Raw genomic sequence first — 11,960 nt, 5'->3', positions numbered from 1 at the left:
GCTTTCTGTTACTTCTTGAATCAGTTTTGGAAGATTGTATGTTTTAAGAAATTTGTCCATTTCACCCAGGTTGTCAAGTTTCTTGGCATATAGTTGTTTGTAGTAATTTTTTACAATCTTTGTATTTATGTTTTATTCGTTGTGATTTAACCTTTTCTATTTCTGATTTTATTTATTTGGGTCCTCTCTTTTTTCTTGATGAGTCTGGTTAAAAGATTTTTAAATTTTGTTCATCTTTTTAAACAACAAATATCCTGGGTCATTGATCCTTTGAGTTGTTCTTTTAGTTCTAATTCTGCTCTGATCTTGATTATTTCCTTCCTTCTACTTTATCTGGACTTTATTTGTTGTTTTTCTTCTAGTTCTTTTTTTTTTCCAGTGTCTACAATTGATTTTATGTTAAGATAATCTAAACACATACCATTTAGAAAATACCAAGAAAAATTTATATAAAAGAGTTTATGCTATTATATTTGGCACTTTCTTGCTACTAGAATAGCCCAGGAAACACCACCAAGGAAACCTAAGAAATTGTAATAGATTTGTGGCATTTGGCCCCCAGTTTGATAGCTCTCAGAGTTAACCCAAAGTTGTCAATGTTTGGTACTAGGTATACAATTTCATCAGTTATCCTGCAATAATTAAGGCTTCTTACTCTGGGAACTACAGCCAGGGAAACAATGAGAGAGGCACCAGTCCTGTACAAACTGGGAGAAGTTCCTGGAAAAGGGGCTAGTGCTGAGCAAGTGGCATTTTTCCTTCTCAGACCCATCCCCCACATACAGCGCCACAACCTAGTGAAACAGGTCACAATGTACTGATGAATACCTAAGGACCCACCCCTTACAATGTAAAGGAGTAACAGCTCTCCCTAAGACACAGGCAAACAAACACAGGAGCCTGTCAAGATGAGAAGGCAGAGAGGTATGGCCCAAAAGGGGGAATGGATCAAAGTTCAAATGGGAGAACTAAGTGATGAGGAGATAGCCAACCTAACAGATGACAAATTCAAAACACCGGTGATAAAGATGCTCACAGGCTTGACAGATATGCTTAAGTATGGCAGACACATAAGGGAAGAAGCGAAGGCTATGCTAAATGAAACAAAGGAAAATCCACACAAAACCAATAATGAAGGGAAGAAAACCAGGGTTCAAATCAGTGATTTTGAACATAAGGAAGAAAAAAACAGTCAACCAGTGCAGAATGAGGAAATAAGAATTGAAAAAAAAAAAAAAACGAGGAGAGGACAAAGATGGCGGAGGAGTGAGAGGAGGCTGCACTCTCAGGCTCCCGAGACACATCTGTAGTTTGGACTAATTGCAGACAAAACATCTCAATAAGCAGCTGAACACTGGCAGGAGTTGAACCTTGGCACTGCTGGATTAGAGAAAAACCATTTGGGAACAACCTGTTTAGTGAGGATAGCGGAGGAAAAAGGGACGAAATGGGATTCCTGACTGGGGTGGCTGCCCGAGCTGTGGCTGGAAGGACACCAAGGGATTTTGGCGACCACAGGCTTCCCCAGAGGGGAACCAGGAGGAAAGCAGATCTCTGCCCACTGGCAGAGACAGGACTCAACCAGGTGGCATTGGCGCTGGAAAACGGGAGACAGCGTGCTGGTGTGCAAGTGAAAACGTAATTTTTTTCTTTATATTTTTCTCTTGTAAACTGCAGAGACTGGGGGAAAGTTTGAGGGTAATAGGACATTCTTGAGGAGCGCAGGCGCAGAAGTGCGCTCGCCCACTACCCAACCCTCCCCTTGAGTCACACGGGTGCACGTAGGGAAGTGCCCTCATTCACTGGTCCAGGTGCACAGGGCCGCGCACCCAGGTGCCCCTCGGACACACCCCAACAGAAAAAAGATCAATGCCCCAGTGGGCGCAGGAAGGGCCCACTGAACACGCAAAAGACTGTGCAAAGTCCCCATAGGCCAGCTCCAGTGGGCACCAGGCTGGAGCGCAGAGCACTTGCTCAAGCTCTGTTCATGCCCGCCCAGGAGTGTGTGGGAACGATGGGTGGCTATGTTGGGGGAACAGCGGGCAGCAGCAACTCACAGACACTCACCTCTACTGAGCACAAGTGTCCGGTGCCAAGCATTGGGAGGTGAGAGACCAACTCCCGGAGGGCGATGCAGCAGGCCTGAGGCTAGCTCCCCAACCGCCTTGGGCACGCACAGGTGCGTGAGCGCAAAAGCACGTCTCCGGCTTCAATAGGCACCAATCTCTCACTTCCTGTGCCCAAGGGTCTGGGGCCCCGCCCTAAGAGGCAAGAGACCAACTCCTGGAATGTGGTGCAGCAGGCCTGAGGCAAGCTCTCGGGTCCCCTTGCGAGCTCACAGGTGTGCATGCAAGGACAAGCTCCAACAAGCACCAAAGGAACCCACCCGTGTGGGGGCACACCACTGCTTCAAAGAACAGGAACCTCTGACCCACCTCATTAGACCAGCTGTGGACACAGAAAAACAAGACGACACACAAAGGCTGTACTGACATTTCCACAAAAGAACTCAAGACAAAGTACAGAGTGACTCTCAATCAACTAGCCAGAAGGAAGATCCTACCAAAGAGCATCTGAAATATAACCAGACAGCATAAACAAATGACATAAAGGGTATCCGAAGAACATCAGGCTCAGCAGATCAAAGAGACTGCACCACTGAAACCCCCAGAGCCCCTATAAAGAATCTCATATCACAAAGGTGGGAAGTAAAAACAGACAAATCCAAAAAACAAACATAAACAAGAAGAATCCAACATGGTAAGATGCAGAAACATCCTCTCAATGAAAAGAAAAGAGGAATCCCCAGAAAGAGCGGTAGATGGAATAGACATAGCCCAAATGTCAGACATGGAATTCAAAACAATGGTGGTGAAGAAGCTCAATATACTTGACAACCTCAAAAACAACTATGACAACCTCCAAATAAGTTACCAACAGCTCCAAGAAAATTGCACAGAACTACACCAGCATAGAAAAAGACATAGAAACTATAAACAAGAACCAGGAAGAAATGAAGAATACAATCTCTGAACTGAAAAACACAGCAGAATCAGTCAAAAGCAGACTAAACGAAGCAGAGGATTGGATTAGTGAGTAAGAAGATAATGTAGAAAAAATCCTCAGACGAGAGAGCAAAATGAAAAAAGATTGAAAAAGTATGAAAAAGAAGTAACAGAATTACATGATAGCATAAGGAAGAACAATATCAGAGTCATTGGAATTAAAGAGGGAATAGAAGAACAAAGAATAGAAAAACTGATAGGAGAAATAGTGACAGAAAATTTTCCCAACCTGATGAGAGAAAAAGTTAGGCAAGTCCAGGAAGCAGAGAGTTCCGATAAAGAGGAACCCCAGAAAGCCCACTCCAAGGCACATCATAATTAAAATGGCAACATTCAAAGACAAAGATAGAATCCTAAAATCAGCAAGAGAAAAACAGCAAATAACATACAAGGGAACTCCGACAAGGTTATCGACCGATTTCTCAACAGAAACTGTACAGACCAGAAGGGAATGTTCAAAAATATTTCAAGCAATGAAAAACAGAGGCCTACAACCAAGAATACTCTACCCAGGAAAGTTCTCACTCAAAATGGAAGGTGAAATAAGGAGTTTCTCAGACAAAGGAAGACGAAAAGAATACAGCTCCACCAAACCAGCACTGCAAGAGATGCTAAAGGGAATGTTCTAAGAAAAAAGAAAAAAAAAAAAAAAGAGTAGAGGAACAGAGGTACAAAGGGAAATGAATAAATACATGTCAATAATAACCTTAAATGTAAATGGATTAAATGCTCCAATTAAAAGACATAGGGTAACGGACTGGATAAGAAAACAGGACCCACATATTTGCTGTCTACAAGACACACTTCAAAACAAAAGATTTACATAGACTGAAACTAAAGGAATATAAAAAAATATTCCAAGCAAACAAACCTGAAAAAAAAGCTGGGGTAACAGTCCTCATATCAGACAAAATGAATTTCAAAGCAAGGGCAATGAAAAGAGACAAAAAAGGACATTTCATAAGACTTAAAGGAACAATCTATCAAGCAGATAAAACACTTATAAACATATATGCACCCAACATAGGAGCACCGAAATACATAAAGCAAATACTAGAAGACCACAAGAAGAATATTAACAACAACTCATAGCAGAAGACTTCAACACACCATTATCAACAATATACAGATCATTGAAGCAAAGAAACACCAAGGATATACAGGCATTGAACAACACACTAAACCACATGGACTTAACTGATATATATAAAACTTTTCACCCCAAAGAAGCGAAATATACATTCTTTTCAAAGGCACATGGGACATTTTCAAGGATAGACCATATAATAGGACACAAAACAAGCCTCAACAAATTCAAGAAAGTTCAAATCATATCAAGATCTTTTCAGACCACAATGCCTTGAAATTAAAAATCAGCCTCAGAGAAAAAAATCAAAGACACCCAAACTCATAGAGAATGAAAAACACACTATTAAATAATAAATGGGTTAACAATGACATCAAAGAAGAATCAAGAAATTTCTATAAACTAATGAAAATGAACACGCAACAGCCCAAAACCTATGGGACACAGCAAAAGCAGTCCTAAGAGGGAATTTCATAGCAATACAGGCATATCTGAAAAGGATAGAAGACTCTCAAGTAAAAAATCTAACCCTAAAGCTACAAGAACTAGAACAACAACAACAAACAAAGCCTAGGGCAAGAAGGAGGAAGAAAATCATCAAGATCAGAACAGAGTTACATGGCATAGAGACTAAACAAACAATCCAAAAAATCAACAAAACTAGGAACTAGTTTTCCAAGAAATAAACAAAATTGACAAGCCTCTAGCCAAGCTCATCGAGAAAAAAAGAAGAGAAGACCCAAATAAACAAAATCAGAAATGAAAGAGAGAGAAATCACGACTGATACCACAGAAATATACAAAGGATTGTAAGAAATTACTACAAACAACTGTATGGCAAGAAATTTGACAACATAGAAGAAATCGGCAAATTTCTAGAAACATATAACCTTCCAAAACTGAATCAAGAAGATGTAGAAAGTCTCAAGAGACTAATAACAAAAAGGAAATTGAAACAGTAATCAAAAATCTCCCTGCACACAAAAGCTTTGAACCAGATGGCTCCACAGGCGAATTTTAGAAAACATTTAGGAAAGAACTAACTCCTACCCTCCTCAAACTATTACAAAAAATCCAAGAAGAGGGAAAAATCCCAAACTCTTTCTATGAAGCCAGTATTACCCTAATTCCAAAACCAGGTCAAGACACAACAAAGAAAGAAAACTACAGGCAATATCATTGATGAACATAGATGCTAAAATCCTCAATAAGGTATTGGCAAACAGGATCTAGCAATACACCGAAAAGATCATACACCACAATCAAGTGGGATTCATCCCAGGGATTCAAGGATGGTTTAATATTTACAAATCAATAAATATAATACATCACCTAAACAGAATGAAAGACAAAAATCACATGATCATATCAATAGATGCAGAAAAAGCATTTGATAAAGTACAACACCCATTTATGATGAAAACACTCAGCAAAATGGGAATAGAGAGAGAATACCTTAACATAATCAAGGCTATATATGAGAAGCCTGAGGCCAACATCATACTCAATGAACATAAACTGAAAGCATTCCCCCTGAAATCAGGAACCAGACAAGGCTGTCCACTCTCTCCACTTCTATTCGACATAGTGTTGGAAGTCCTAGCCACAGCAAGCAGACAAGAAAAAGAAATCAAAGGCATCCAAATTGGGAAAGAAAAAGTAAAACTATCACTATTAGCAGATGACATGATGGTATACCTAGAAAACCCTATAAACTCCACTAAAAGACTACTCGATATAATAAGTGAATTTGGCAAAATCGCAGGGTACAAAATAAATATACAGAAATCTAAGGCATTTCTGTACACCAACAAAAAATATCGGAGACAGAGACAAAAAAGAAAATACCATTTACTATAGCAACAAGAAAAATGAATAACCTAGGAATAAACTTAACCAAAGAGATAAAAGACCTGTACACTGAAAATTATGCAACATTGAAGAAAGAAATTAAGGAAGATACAAATAAATGGAGGCAAATACCATGTTCTTGGATGGGAAGAATCAACATCATCAAAATGGCCATACTACCCAGAGCAAGTTACAGATTCAATGTAATCCCTGTTAAAATACCAATGACATATTTACTGACCTAGAACAAAGACTCTAAAAGTTCATATGGAACCAAAAAAGACCCCGAATAGCAAAAGCAATCTTTAGAAAATATAGCAGGAAGAATCATGATACTAAACATCAAATAATACTACAAAGCCACTGTGATCAAAATAGTCTGGTACTGGCATAAGAACAGACATATAGATCAGTGGAACAGAATAGAGAACCCAGAAATAAACCCAGGCCTCTATGGTCAACTAATATTTGATAAAAGAGGAAGGAACATAAAATGGAGTGAGAAGAGCCTCTTCACCAAATGGTGCTGAGAGAACTGGACAGGGATGTGCAAAAAAATGAAAGTAGACCACTAAATTACCCCACACACAAAAATAAACTTAAGATGGATTAAAGACTTAAATGTAAGCCGTGATACCATAAAAGTCCTAGAGGAAAACATAGGCAGGAAAATTTCAGATATCCCACATAGCAATGTCTTCATGGATACATCTCCTAAGGCAAGAGAAATAAAGGAAAAAATAAACAAACGGGACTACATCAAACTAAAGAGTTTCTGCTCAGCAAAAGAAAACATCAGCAAGATAAAGAGGAAACCAACCATATGGGAAAACATATTTGCCAATGATATCACATACAGGGGACTAAGCTCCAAAATATATAAAGAGCTTATATGACTCAACATCAAGAAAACAAAGAACCCAATTAAAAAATGAGCAAAGGACCTGAACAAACAGTTCTCTGAAGAGAACATAGAGAAGGTCCCTAGGCACATGAAAAAAATGCTCAACATTATTGGCCATTAGAGAGATGCAAATAAAAACCACATTGAGATACTACTTTACACCAGTCAGAATGGCCATCATCAGCAAATCAACAAACAACAAATGCAGGCGAGGATGTGGAGAAACGGGAACCCTACTGCACTGCTGGTGGAAATGCAGACTAGTGCAGTCACTATGGAAACAGTATGGAATTACCTCAAAAAACAAACTAAAAATGGAACTGCCTTTTGAACCACCGATTCCACTGCCTGGATTATACCCGAAAACTTCTAAAACCTTAATTCAAAAAAACCTATGCACGCCTATGTTCATAGCGGCCCTGTTTACAATAGTTAAGAGCTGGAAACAACCCAAGTGCCCATCTGTATATGAGTGGATCAAAAAACTGTAGTACATTTACACAATGGAATACTATGTAGCAGAAAGAAAGAAGGAACTCCTGCCACTTGGGACAATGTGGATGGAACTAGAGAGAATTATGCTTAGCGAAATAAGCCAGGCAAAGAAAGAAAAATACCATATGATATCACCTAATACAGGAAACTAAAGAGCAACACAAACAAACGAACTAAATAGGACAAAGAGTAGAATAGTAGTCAGTAGGGGGGAGTAGGGAGGGAGAGAAGGGGTATAAGTAAGGCAAGGGTCTAGTCAAGGAACACGTATAAATGAATCATAGACATGGACAACGGAGAGGGATATGATTTTGGGAGAAGGGATGGGCTGGGTGGGGGGAGTAATGGGGGAAAAATGGGACATCTGTAATTGAAAAACCAAAAAATAAAAGAAAATAAAGGAAAAAGAAAACAGCCGAATTTAAAAATGGGCAAAGGACCTGAACAAATACTTCTCTGAAGAGGACATACAGAAGGTTTATAGACACCTTAAAAAATGCTCAACATCATTGGCCATCAGAGAAATGCAAATAAAAACCACAATGAGATACCACTTTACACCTGTTAGAATGGTTATCATCAACAAATCAACAAGCAACAAGTGCTGGCGAGGATGTGGATAAATGGCAACCTTAGCACACTGTTGGTGGGAATGCAGATGGGTGCAGCCTCTATGGAAAACAGTATGGAATTACCTCAAAAAACTAAAAATGGAACTGTCTTTTGAACCAGCGATTCCACTGCTAGGCTTATACCCAAAAATTTCTAAAACCCTAACCCAAAAATCTTATGCACCCCTATGTTCATAGCAGCCCTGTTTAAAATAGCTAAGTGCTGGAAACAGCCTAAGTGCCCATCTGTAGATGAGTGGATCAAAAAACTGTGGTACATCTTCACAATGGAACACTATGTAGCAGAAAGAAAGAAGGAACTCCTGCCATTTGGGACAACATGGATGGAACTAGAGAGAATTATGCTTAGTGAAATAAGCCAGGCAAAGGAAGAAAAATACCATATGATATCACCTAATACAGGAAACTAAAGAGCAACACAAACAAACGAACTAAATAGGACAAAGAGTAGAATAGTAGTCAATACGGGTTGGTGGGAGGGAGAGAAGGGGGATAAGTAAGGGAAGGGTCTAGTCAAGGAATGTGTATAAATGACTCATGGACATGGACAATGGGGAGGGATATGATTGCGGAAGAAGGGGTGAGCTGGGTGGGGGGGAGCAAAGGGGGATAAATGGGACAACTGTAATTGAAAAAAAAAAAAAGAAATAAACGAGGAGAGGCCTAAGAACTTCTGGGACAACTTTAAACATACCAACATCTGAATAATAGGGATGCTAGACAGAGAAGAAGAAGAACTAGAAATTGAAAAATTTTGTCAAAAAATAGTGAAGGAAAACTTCCTAAATTTGGTGAAGGAAATATACATACAAGTCCAGGAAGCACAGAGTCCCAAACAAGCTGGAACCAAGGACAACCACACCAAGACACATCATAAATAAAATGGCAAATGTGAAAGATAAAGTGAGAATCTTAAAAGCGGCAAGAGAAAAGCATAGTCACCTACAAAGGGTTGCCTATAAAGCTATTAAGCAATTTTTCAAAAGAAACTTTGCTGGAAAGAAGAGACTGGCAAGCAGTATTCAAAGCGATGAAAAGCAAAGACCTACTACCAAGATTACTCTTTCCAGCAAAGCTATCATTTAGAATGGAAGGGCAGTTATTAGTGCTTCCCAGATAAGGTAAAGCTAAAGGAGTTCATCATCACCAAGCCATTATTATATGAAATATTAAAGGGACTTATTTAAGAAAAAGAAGACCAAAACTACAAACATTAAAATGACAACAAACTCACAACTACCAACAACTAAATTAAAAAATAAAAACATAATCTAACTAAGTAAAAGAAAAAAGACTCCTTATGCAATGTATATTTAAATTTTTAAGCACTGTAATCTCATAAATCCAAGTCTTCTGAAATAGTATACAGTGCTAATCTTACAAATATAATATCAATCTCTACCTCATCAAAACACAGTTTGATAAGTGGTGTAATGCCTCTTCAACAGCTCTTAACTCTTTTACTTCTTCTTGTAATTTCAACTTACAGAATGACGTGGAGTAGTCACTTCAATCAACATGTCTTGGTGCAACACACAACGCATCAATATTGGTACCTTTTGTGTGTACTCCTAATCTGTAAGATCCAAATGTAAATTTTTTTCCTCCAACATTTTCAGTTACAGATAGTGGAATATTCTTTCTTTCACTGCTTTCTTGTATCCACGCTTTTACCAGGTTATTTAATTTTTTCAAAATTAAATTCCTGCACTGCAGTTCTACTTCCTCTTCAAAACTCCAAAGGACTTCAGAGTCTCTATTAGTTTCTGTGTAAGCAGGCAGTCATTTTCCTTGGGGGCTGCTAAGTTGATAAGAGAAGTGATGCCATAGTTCTTCTGGGGTGGCTGTGTTTGTTGTGATCCCTGCGTTGTAACTGGAAACAGCATTGTTTCCTGCGCTGGCACTACCTAGTCATCTCCTACATGCCACCACTGCTGCTGCCCTGGGCATGATCCACTGAGTGGGAGGGAGGGGGACCTGCTGCAGCCCTGGGCCCAACCCCTTCTAACTCTTGTAGATGTAGGGCTAGGTTGTTTATTTGAACATTTTCTATAATTTTTAGGTAGGACTGTATTTCTATGAACTTCCCTTTCAGGACTGCCTTTGCTGTGTCCTGTAGGTTATGGGCTGTTCATTTTCATTTGTTTCCAAAAACTTTTTTTGATTTCGTCCTTGATCTTATTGTTAACCTATTAATTATTTAATAGCATGTTATTCAGTCTCCATGAATTTAAATGTTTTTGAGTTTTTTCCTTGAGGTTGTTTTCTAGTTTCAAGCCATTGTGATCTCAGAAGATGCTTGATATGAGTCAATATTCTTGAATCTGTTGAGGTTTGTTTGGTGTCTTACCATGTGGTCTGTCTTTGAAAATGTCCCACGTGCATTTAAAAAGAATGTGTATTTTCTTCTTTGGGGTTAAAGGTTCTGTGTATATCAATTAAGTCCATTTGACCTAGAGTGTTGTTCAATGCCACAATATCCTTGTTGTTTTTTTACTTGGAAGTCTGTCCATTGTTGAAAATGGGGTGTTAAAATCTCCTACTGTGAGTTCATTGCTGTTGATATCCTTTTTGAGGTCCTCCAAGACTTTTCTTATATATTTGAGTGCTCCTGTGTTGGGTATGTATGTATTTACATGGGTGATATCTTCTTGATGGATTTTTCTCTTAAGTATTATGAAATGTTCTTCTTTGTCTCTTTTTAAAGCATTCCCTTTGGCATCTCTTGCAATGCTGGCTTTGTGAACATGTATTCTTTTAGTCTTCCTTTGTCTGGGAAACTCCTTATTTCACCTTCCATTTTAATTGGGAACCTTGCTAGGTAGAGTAGTTTTGGTTGCAGGCATTTCTTTTCATTACTTGGAATATTTATTGCCATTCTCTTCTGGCTTGAGTGTTTCTGTTGCAAATCAGTTGATGTCCTTAACAGAACTTTCTTGTATGTTACCAGCTGTTTCTTCCTTGCTACTTTTAGGATTCTCTCTTTTTCTTTGAATTTTGCCATTTTAATTATGATGGGTCTTAGGGTGGACCTCTTTAGGTTTATCTTCATTGGTGCCCTCTGTGCTCCCAGGATTTGCATGACTTTTCTCTTGTGAAGTTAGGGAAGATTTCTGTCATTTTATTTTGAAATAGATTTTCTACCCCTTGTTCCTCTCTTTGCCTTCTGGTATCCCTATTATACAGATATTACTTCATTTCATGTTGTCCTGCTGCCCCCTGAAACCCTCTTTGTTTTTTTCAGTATTTTTTTGTTTTGCTGTTCTTTCTAGAATATTTTTTCTACCTTGCCCTCCAGCTCACTGATTTGATCCTCTGCTTCATCTAGCATGCCTTTGATTCCTTCTACAGTGTCCTTCATTTCAGCGATTGTTGGCTCTTATTAATAGTTTCTATGTCCTTTTGCATGCTGGTATAGTTTGCAGTAAGTTCCTTGTAGCTTCCCTGGAGTTCTTTGTAGTTCTCACTGAGTCCATTGAAAAGCCTTATAACCATTACTTTTAACTCAATGTCTGAAAGTTTGCTTGTCTATATTCCATTTAGCATTTTTTTTTCTGGGAATTCCTCCTTTTCTCTCAAGTGGGGGTTGTTTCTTTGTCTCCCCACTTTAGTTGACTCTTCTTGTTTCTGCTTCTTAGATTGATCTGCTTGATTCCCTGTCTTCATGGTGTAACCTTCTATGGTAGGAGACCTGTGGGATTCAGTGGTGCAATATCCTTGATCTCCTTAACTTGATGCTCTTGGGATGCCCTTTGTGCCATTTATGTGGGCTCTCTGGTTGTAATCAGGTTTTGGTTGTTGTTGGATCATTCATTGATGGGTCCTTCCCTTCAGCTGGTTGATTGGGAGTCACTCTGCTCACCACATCTTGCATGCTGTTGTACAGGTGCTGCCAGAGCAAAATCAGACAGCCCAGGAAAGAAACG

General features: G+C 38.9%; 1 pseudogene; it reads right to left on the bottom strand.

The window, feature by feature from the left end:
• Positions 1-324: 324 nt before the first annotated feature.
• Positions 325-9,920, bottom strand: LOC150012746 (poly(A) polymerase alpha-like; annotated as a pseudogene).
• Between the last annotated feature and the right edge of the window lie 2,040 nt (positions 9,921-11,960).

The sequence above is a fragment of the Furipterus horrens genome, unplaced genomic scaffold (assembly GCF_987537825.1).
Source record: "Furipterus horrens unplaced genomic scaffold, mFurHor1.1.pri manual_scaffold_4, whole genome shotgun sequence".
In the NCBI taxonomy this organism is placed as follows: Eukaryota; Metazoa; Chordata; class Mammalia; order Chiroptera; family Furipteridae; genus Furipterus; species Furipterus horrens.
Note: the sequence above shows the minus strand (reverse complement) of the source record. Positions and strands in the feature narration are given on the sequence as shown.